General features: G+C 37.6%; 1 non-coding gene across 1 annotated transcript; it reads right to left on the bottom strand.

Moving 5' to 3' along the window:
* Window positions 1-10,280: 10,280 nt before the first annotated feature.
* On the bottom strand, window positions 10,281-10,387 carry LOC140852689 (small nucleolar RNA R71). The gene has a single exon (XR_012135591.1). It is a non-coding gene; the product is annotated as a small nucleolar RNA R71 (small nucleolar RNA).
* Window positions 10,388-10,840: the final 453 nt, after the last annotated feature.

Here is a 10,840-nt window from a genome sequence, read left to right as displayed (position 1 = left end):
TTCGCAAGTACTTGACTATGCCAGAAGCCTTCCGTCCTTGAATTAAAAATTTAATTAGTCAGTACCAAAGCACAGTGAGTTGCTTGGAAGTCACTGAGGCGATCTCAGGTCTAAGGGACACTTATACCTATATCCCATCAGAGACACTCTCGATACAGAATACTCTGGAGTTGGTCACGTTCAATGATGATGTGCCTTACATCTCACCTGTATACCATACCAGTGTCTCCACACTCCTTGATTAAGAGGACAACCAACCCATATGGCCTACAGCGACCTATGCTCGATAGAAGTTGTCGTCCTTATTACAGTTTATCATTTGGTCATGAACAGTTTTAAGGACTAATCGATAAATCCTCTCTTTATCGAACTTAAATAGTCCTAAGGACTTCATCATAACAATGGAGTTCATTAGAAGATGAAAGCTTATGATGAAGATGTCAAATATATTTTATTTATTAACAAATCAATTACAATACTTGGTTGCTCACCATCAACAGCTTGACGATTGGCTTTTGGGACATATTTTTAACAACTCCCACTTGTCTTAAAGTCACTCGACACAGTATCTAATACCATCTTCGACTTGTGGTTGTCGAACTCCTTTATTGCCAGGGCTTTAGTGAAGGGGTCGATCAGGTTCTCTTTCCATCGATCTTCTGAAGGTCGACGTCACCTCGATCCACGATCTTCCGGACCAGGTGGAAGCGGCGCAAAATATGCTTCGTCCGCTGGTGTGCTTTGGGTTCCTTCGCCTGAGCTATGGCACCAGTGCTGTCACAGTAGAGCAAGATTGGACCATCGAGGAGGGTGCTACTTCGAGCTCAGTGATGAATTTTCTCAGTCACACCAGCTTCCTTCACGGCGTCCGATGCTGCGATGTACTCTGCTTCACAAACAGAGTCTGCCACAGTATGCTGCTTGAACTCTTCCAGCAGATAGCTCCATCATTCAGAGTAAAGATATAACCCGACACTCTTCTGCTGTCATCATGGTCAGATTGAAAGCTGGAGTCTGTGAACCCCACAAGTTTCAGATCTGACTCACCATAAACCAACCATTGGTCCTTAGTATTTCTCAAATACTTAAGGATGGCTTTAATCACTTTTCAGTGATTTTCTCCAGGATCAGATTGGTATCTACTCACTACTCCTAGTGAGTATGCCATATCTGGTCTTGTACATATCATAGCGTACATGATAGATCCCACGATCGAAGCATATGGGACTCTACTCATACGCTCTCTCTCTTTCAGGACTTGTCGGACAATCCTTCTTAGAGAGAAAAATTTCATGGCTATCAATAGATTGCCCTTCTTGAAATTCTCCATGCTGAATCTCTTCAGCACAGTATCTATGTATGTGGACTGAGATAACCCAAGCATCTTTTTAGATCTATCCCTATAGATCTTCATCCCTAGGATGTAGATGCTTCACCCAAGTCCTTCATGGAGAACTGCGATGACAACCAAACTTTTATTCTCTGTAGTGCAGGGATGTCATTCTCGATTAAGAGAATATCATCCACGTACAAAATAAGGAATACCACAACTGGACCATTTACCCATTTATAGATGCAGGGCTCTTCTCCATTCTTAATGAAGCCATACGTTTTGATCACCTTATCAAAACGCATGTTCCAACTCTGAGAAGTTTGCTTCAATCTATAAATGGATCTCTGAAGCTTGCACACCTTGGACTCATCTGTGGATGTAAACCCCTCAGGTTGTATCATATACACCTCTTCGGTCAGCTCTCCATTCAGGAAGGCTGTCTTTATATCCATCTGCCAGATCTCATAATCCAGATGGGCAGCTATTGCAAGTATTATCCGAATGGATTTGAGCATTGCCACAGAAAAAAATATCTCATCATAGTCAATACCATAACGTTGACGATATCCCTTGGCAACCATACAGGCTTTATAGGTCTCCACCTTTCCGTCTGTACCCCTCTTCCTTTTGAAGACCCATTTACACCCAATGGGTTTAACCCCTTCAGGTGGGTCAACCAATGTCCATACATCGTTGACCTTCATGGACTCCATTTCGGATTTCATGGCTTCAAGCCATTTCTCAAAATCAGGTCTCTGCATTGCATCCATATAGGTGATCGGATCCTCATCGTTCTCATCGAGTTTGATGGGATCACCATCTCGGACCAAGAAACCATAGTATCTGTCTGGCTGATGCGGTACTCTACCGGATCATCTTAATGGTGCAGGTACATTAGGCTTCGGATCTGATCCAATCAAATCTGACTCAGGTTCAGCTATTGGTGTCGGTCCTTCTACCTATTGAACTTCATCAAGTTCAACCTTTGAGGCAATGGTTACTTCACCAAGAAACTCCTTTTCTAAAAAGATTGCCTTAAGGCTGACGAATACCTTTTATTTATCAGCATGGTAGAAAAAATATCCTTTCGTCTCTTTGGGGTACCCAATGAATGTGCATTTGTCAGATCTAGGTCCAAGTTTGTCTGTGACTAATCGTTTGACATAGGTCGGGCACCCCCAGACCCTAAGGTGTGAAAGTGCTGGCTTACATCCTATCCATATCTCATATAGAGTCTAAATTACAGATTTACTTGGAATTCCTATTTAACAGATAATAGGTCGATTCGAGTGCATATCTCCAGAAGGATATCGGCAAGCTAGCAAAATTTATTATGGATCGGACTATGTCTAACAGAGTCTGATTCCTCCTTTCAGACACACCATTATGCTGGGTGTTCCTGGAGGAGTCTATTGGGAGAGAATCTCATTCTCTCCTAGATATGTGAGAAACTCACTAGAAAGGTATTCTCCTCCTCAGTCAGATCGAAGAGTTTTAATACTCTTTCCAGTTTGTTTTTCTACTTCACTTCAGAATCGTTTGAACATTTCGAATGAATCCAACTTATATTTCATCAGATAGACATATCCATATCTGGATAGGTCATCAGTGAAAGTTATGAAGTAAAAATATCCACCTCTAGCACTTGTGCTCATGGGCCCGCATACATCAGTATGTACTAGGCCCAAGAGCTCAGTAGCTCTCTCACCTTTTTCAGTAAAAGGTAACTTGATCATTTTACCAAGAAGACAGGACTCACAGGTTGGAAGTGATTCACAATCACTGACTTCGAGGATTTTCTCTTGAGTCAACCTGTTTACTCTGTTCTTGTTTATATGACCTAGCCTACAGTGCCATAAGTAGATATCTAACACACTATCTAATCTAGGGTGCTTGCCAGTAGAATAGAATCTTATCGGGCTTGATCTTTTTGGTCTGGCTCTGCACTGATGTTCCAGCCTGAACTTGCACCTTCTTCACTTTCTTCTTCTTGTTCTTCTTCTCTTTCTTAAAGGGTCGAGAACCAGAAGACAAACCTCCCACCAAGTTCATGACTTCTTGTGGAGTTGGTGATCCTTCTCAAAGTTCTGGAGCAACCGCAGTAATCCATGGTAGTTTACTTCAGGCTTTGTCATTTTATAATGAATGAGGAATGGGAGATAAGACTTGGGCAGCGAGTTCAGTATTGCATCTTTCCCAAGCTGCTCATGCAAGGGAAAGCCGAGCTTGCTCAATCGTTCCATCAGCTCGATCATATATAATACATGATCAGTGATAGAGGCACCATCCCGCATTTTGGCATTGAAGATGGCATAACTAGTCTTGTGCCTCTCTACGTCATCGGGTGTGCCAAAGGCATCCTCCAACACTTGAAGCATGTCCTTTGGCTGAGCTGTCTCGAATCTGCGACTAAACTCGTCGCTCATGGTAGCCAGCATGATACAGCGCACCATGGTCCGGTCACTGAGCCACTTCTGATAAGTGTCTCTGACTGTTCCACATGCATTGGCAGCTGGCTTCTCAGGTGCAGGATCCATTATCACATATAGGATCCGTTCATGCTCTAGGACTATCTTCAACTTTCAGTACCAGCTACCAAAGTTGGGTCCCACCAACTTATCATTGTCCAACAATGATCGGAGCGATAGGGAAGTGGCCATATTTGCACAAAGGAGAACCATAACCTAATTAGTAATTGATTCATTAAACCTAAAGATTTGGACTTTAATCAAAAGGTTTCTCCCACTATTTTATTCGAATTGATAGCCTCTACCTCCAATTCGAGAAATTACTCTAATTCCTTAGTGGGTACTAGAATCCACTTAGACTGCACACAAGCCCAACTTTGGTTGGCCAACCCATGTACATCTAAGGGTAGGTTCATAATCAATTATTTTTTTAAACAATTTTTAGTAATTTTAATTTTGCCCCAGAAACCTAATCAGTAGGCTTTGGCCTCCACTGTAAGGATCCGGTTAGGTCCAACCATTAACATGACCATACTTGATGCATCTAACCAACGAATGATTAAGTCCAACTTTGGTTGGCTCACCTAACCACCATTAGAGAGACCCTTTCAAGTCGTCATATGATGAGTGATAATTCCATTAGTCAACAATCACCAGGCCTTTGGATCTGCAATGATTATTGAGTTAATGGATTCATTATCAAACACCTTAATAGGAGGCTATGACTCAGTTATCTCCATAACTTTATCATTTTAAGGACCTAATAATTTTCGAGGATTTAAATGATTTAGAGGATGAGGTCAGATGAACCAGCGTATCATGATCCTCCCACTGGCTTCACCAAGTCAGCTTAAGGGAGACCATTAAAAGGGTTAATCTAGGAGCACCTAAATCAGTCACATTGATTTACCTAGCTGACATGGATCAGCTCGAATAGTCAAGTGATCCGATCAAAACATAATTTCACCAAGAGGCTAGGTAAGTTCGATCAGTGGGAGGGTCGGCCAAAGCTTGCCTTAGACACCATCAGAAATAGCCAGATAAGCGGACTCCCAATTAAAAACCACTGGTTTGGTTTACTTTAGACACCAACTGGATTAATTAGTTTCGATTAGATCAACCTAACAGTTCGTGCTAGACCACTTAGCCAAGAATCAAGTCCATTTGGTTCTCGTTAAAGACATAGACTTGACCAACTACAACTATTGTAATTGATCTAGAAAATCCTTGACCTAATCTAAGACAACAATTGATTAGATTTAGTCAATTCTCTAATTAAGTCCATCTTTAATCTAACCATAGGTCTAACCCAATTAATGGACCTAATTTTCACTAACCCATTAACCCAATGTGTTATGGTTTGTGTCTTAGGTTCTTCAATTCACAATCCTAGAACCTAATCAAAACAACTTCTTAATTCTTAATTAAGTTTTGGACTGAGGGTTAGTTCGGCTTTTCAAAAAATAATTTTCATATTTGTAAAATAATTTTATAATATGATTCTACCACCATATTGCATGTTTGATTCATAATCAAAATGCAAGTGAAATAAACATGAAACTACTTTAGATCTAATCTAAACATGTTCATGTAATGGAAATAATTTTAACTTTAAATAATTTTTTTGCACAAAAATTATTAACAAAGAAATTTTATTTTAGATTTAAATATCTTTTAAATCTAATAAATCATAAATTTAATCTAGATCATATCTAACAAATTATGATTAAAGATAAATCTACACGAACTAGGACAATCTTTGTACTGTAAGGGGTAAACCTTACAGCAGGACAACCTTTCAGTTCGTGATTGATCTAAAATTTTAATTTCAGATTTAATAATTAGATTATAAATTAGATCTAATTTAAAAAATAATATAAGCATGTATAAATAATCATGTAATGAAGAACCTAGGCTCTGATACCAATTATAGGAACCAGATCTAGGGTTTCAGGGTTAGATCTTGAAACTTTTTTAAGATCATAAAGTGAAAGACTAAAATAAATCAAAAATTATTTTTTAAAATCAGAAAATTTTTAGATCTAAGATCCTATTACATGATTATTACATAGTATTAAATCAAAAATTAAAATATATAGAGAATGAACTACATGTTGATCATATCAACATGTTTCTATACTAAATCTAATGTACGTACTAAACAATAGATCAGATCTATTACCTTGCAAGTTAGATGTTCTAACCTTGCTGATCCAGGATTGAGGATGATGTTGCAAGCCGTACACATGTCTGACCTTTAGGAGTCGTCCACACGAGCCCATGAATCTCGACCAAAAATCCTACTTCAGGAAATCAGCACAGTATGCTAGTACTACGCTGATCCTTCTTTGATGGTTGATCAGGTACCTCCTTCTTCTTGATTTGGACTCTTCCAAAGATGAGAAGTAGGAGGAGGAGTTTCAGATCTGAGACGCTCTCAGAAAACTCAAGATGGAGGAAGGGAAGAGATGAAAACAAACAACCCTAGAAGAAGATCCTCTTCTTCTTCTCGTTTCTCTCTCTAAACACCCAATCTTGTGTCTATTATATCTCCACGACTCAAAGGTCTTTCTCTTTAATTTTTGGATGGCCCAAAGGTATCTCAAATCTCTATCTTCTTCAAAAATTTTATGAAGAAACTTATTTTATAGAGAGATATGATAGAGTCCTTGTCTAGGTCAAATACCTAGTCAAGGCTTATCCAAACATGGCAAGATAAGGGGCGCCTAACTCTTGAACACATCCTCCTTATTTTCATGCATGGACCACCAGAAAAGGGTGCACAATATGTAACCTAAAAGCCATAAAAATTTTTAAAAAAAATTTGGATAAATTCGATATAAAATTGAAAGAGTTTTGGATTTCTAAAACTCTATCTCATAGAATTCGAAATCCAAACTTATTCCTCTTTGATTTGATCCAAACCACCTTCCATGTAAGAAAGAAGAGAGAAAAACCTTTTGTGGACGTGCGAGAGACCTGGAAGAGGGCTTTTGTCGCACAAAATAAGAGGGGATTGGCATGAAATAAGAGAGAGGGTGTGGGGGGGCTTATGTGGCACAAGGTGGAATCCTAGTCTTACTAGGATTCTAACTCATGACTTGTTTTAATTTGGTTCTCAAACCAAATCAAACCAAAATTAGATCAACCAATTAAAATAGATCTTAACCCAATTAAGAACCTAATTTAATCAGATTAAATTAGATTTAAATCTAATTTAATTTTTTAATTAAATTAAAAATTAGGTTGACCCAATCCTAATTGAATTGGGACTAGTTTTTTACAATTGGCTTATCCAATAAACCAATTGGACTTGATCCAATCAAGTCCAAACTAAATCTAATTAAATCATATTCAATTAGACTTAATCTCAACCCATTGACTTAATCAAATTAATCCAATTAGCAATCAAATTGCTAATCGATCCTCCTGCAACACTTGCACTAGGTTAAATGTCAATCGTATTGATCATTTAATCCTAGAACGATTCTTAATCGTTGATCAACCATCCGATCAGATCATGCACTCTAATGTGTGTGACCTCATAGGTCCGAACCTAAGCCAGTAGTACAGAAATAAATTTTTGTACCAATCGAAGTGACCATCTAGCAATGATATCCGACGACGGATAGGTCGAATGTGTAGAACAATATCCTTAGAACCCATGCAGATATAGTTTCCATATAATTCATCCCCTTGACCAAAATGATCATAGGACATCTCAGAGTTCAACTTTCAACTCTGATCAGGTTGTCCACATTGTATTTCAAAATATCAAATCCATCTGATGGATTACTGATTTATGTCACAAATTGACATAAAAAGTATCAATTAATATCTAAATTATCTAACTTTATTAAGAAATTGATACTTGTTATTATATTTTGCAGAAGAAGAGATCATCAATAGAAAGAAAAGAAAAGAGGATTCCAACGGCGCAAATTTTATGCAAAACGGAGTTAAATTGACCCAGGAATTGAAGAATGAAGAAAGAAGACTCAATTGGGTCAAACCCGAGTCAAATCAGATCAAAAATTGGTCAAAAATCAACTGATTTGGTGATCTGGTTAGCCGCCTGGTCCACAGCAACAGGCGCATGGACCATGGACCCATCGGCGCACCATAAACCCCCTAAAACCTCTTAGTCCCACATCGGAAGTTTTGAAAACCTTATAACTCCCAAATGCCTATAAAAAGCCCCCAAAGGCCCTTGTTTTATGTATTCTTCCTTCCGATCAAGCTTATAACCCTAGATAGTGGGGTTTTTAGCTCTTTTTTCAAGCCTTGAGCTTTGAGGTTTTTGTAATAAATTTTTTTTTATATAAAATCTTCTTTTTATGCAATTTCATCTCTTTACATTATGCAATTTATTTTTTCTTGCAATTAGGATAGTTTAATTTATGCAATTTAATTTATGCAATTAGGTTAGTTTAAATTATGCAGTTTAAATTTATGCAATTAGGATAGTTTAATTTATGAAATTAGGGTAGTTTATTTTTCTGTATTTAAATTTTGTAAGTAGATTTAGATCATGTCTAGCTAAGCATCCCTTCTAGGGTTTGCGATGAAGCTAGATCATGAGTAGGGATTTTACATAGGTTCTTTCTTTTTCTTAGGTTTCTTTTTCTTCCTCTTTGCCAAGAATTTTTGATGAACTACAGTTGGGTCAGAGTCCCTTCATAGTTCATGCTTGATTCAGTGCATAGGAGGAGAAAACCCTAAGGGATCCTAGTTACTACTCCCCTGTAAAGAATCTTGATAGGTTATCGTTGGGCCTTAGTCCCTTCATAATCTATGCTTGGGAAAGACAAGAGGAGTAGTCGTTAGGATCAATAAGAAAAATTTTAGGTAGAATTCCCTAATCTAGATCTAGTGGATTCAAAAACCCTAGATCCTTAGTCTTATTGTCTTTAGCAAACAACTTTCGACTTTCGATTTTTGTTAAAGCTCACTTGAGCATAGATTTGAAAATCATTTTTAAAACCAAGTCTCTGTGGGATCGACCCGTACTCGCTGGTCGTGCTACTCTGCACACCGTGCGCTTGCGGTTTTATTTACAAATTTTAAGATTTGAACATCAAGTTTTTGGCGCCGTTGCCGGGGATTTGGCGTTTTAAAGTATTTTCAAATATTTGTTCTTCGTGCGTTATAACTCTTTTTTTTTTTTTCTTTAGGTTTCTATATTTAGTTGGTGATTGCTGGAAAACTCAGGTACGCTTCTAATTTCTCTTTTATTATTTTTAGTTAATTACTTTTGCTTTTAGACCTAATCATTTGAATTTACTTAATCACAAAAAAAAAAATATATATATAAAACAAAATAAAAGACATTTCATAATTGTGAAGTAAAATATCAAAATAAAAAAAAAAAAATTCTAAATTAAAATCTTTTACATTCTTGGTCATCTTGTTTATTTGTATTTGTATTTTCATAATTAATCTAAGGGCATCAACCCATTAACAAGATAAGGTGGGGATTTCATTACCCTTCCTTAGCCCAAAAACCATCTCCATCATATTGCATTACCTAGACTTTTAATCTTAAAATCAATTAGACGTCAACCTTAAGGAATTCGAGCTCAATAGGACAAGGAACCCTAAGAGTTCTACCAAGTTTGAGTTGTTTGATTAGTTGGTGTCTAGGCAAGTCCCTGAGGGTGGTTTGTTAAATTGGTTCAATTGCTGGCCTGGCCAACTCGTTTGGTGTCTAGAAAGGCAACGATGAGTGAACCTCCCACCTCTTATACTTACCTGGCTAACTAGTTGATCAATCTCCACTTGGAAGGTTTGAAGGGTCATCTTGGAACAGTTAGGAGCTGTCTAGATTTAGGTTAACCCTAGGATAGATTGAGTTTAATTTATTGATTCACTTGTTTGAAAAAAAAAAAAATTTAAAATTTAAATTAATTTGGTTACTTTTCTTTAGATTTAGGACTCCTTAGGATCTTCTCTTTAGAACTTTTTCTCTTTTCTTTCTTTTCCTTATACATAAAAATTTTATAAAAAAAAAAAAAAAAAAAAATTATATAAACATCGAGAACCGTACACCTCGTGTGTGGAGAAGAGTGTCGGGTCGTCTAGTTAGAATTGAGTCAATTCCTGTTGTTCCAATGGCTGAACCAATCCAACCCATGACCCTTAAGGATTTGTGTTATCCAGTTGGCTCCATCCAACCATCTTGTATCAGGTTGCCACAACCCACAGCTAACAATTTTGAAATCAAACCTCAAATCATAAATATGCTTCCAAAATTCACAGGATTAGAAGATGCTTATATATTTATTAGAGAATTTGAGGAGGTATGTGCAACCATGAAACTGCAATTAACAGAGGATGAGGTCAAACTTAGATTAATCAACTTTGCCCTTAAGGACAATGCTAAGAAGTGGCTTTATAGTCTGCCAAACTATTCTGTCACTACTTGGGAGGGCTTTGTGAGAACATTTTTAAAAAAATATTTCCCCCATCATAAAACAGCTAGGATTAGGAATGAAATAAATCAATTTTACCAACTAGCTGGTGAATCATTTTGGAAGTACTTTGATCGTTTCAAGAATCTTTTGACCCAATGCCCACACCATGGAATAGAAACTTGGAGACTATGCCAGATCATCTATGAGGGGTTAGATTCAAACTCAAGAACCATGCTAGAGTCCATGTGCCAAGGCCAATTTATGGACAAAGAAACTACTGAAGCTTGGCAATTCTTAGAAGACCTAGCCGAGAAAAATTTACAGTGGGAAACAACTAGGGAACCTGATAAAGCTACACCTTCAAGAGGAGGAATGCATCAAATTCAACCAACCCTAGCATCAGAGGCCAAGATTGCAACCTTAACACGTAGATTGGAAGCCTTAGAATTACAGAGACCAGCCAATGTAAATCAAATATCTGCACCCATGTGTAAAGGGTGCAATGCACCAGACCATGTCTTAGAAGAATGTTCCTACTCGAATGAGTGTGCACAGGTGAATGCCACCTATCAAGGACCATTGAACAATCCTTATGCACCCACATATAACCCAGGTTGGAGGAATCA

The sequence above is a fragment of the Elaeis guineensis genome, chromosome 11 (assembly GCF_000442705.2).
Source record: "Elaeis guineensis isolate ETL-2024a chromosome 11, EG11, whole genome shotgun sequence".
NCBI classification, from domain to species: domain Eukaryota; kingdom Viridiplantae; phylum Streptophyta; class Magnoliopsida; order Arecales; family Arecaceae; genus Elaeis; species Elaeis guineensis.
This window is presented reverse-complemented; position numbering and strand designations above follow the sequence as displayed.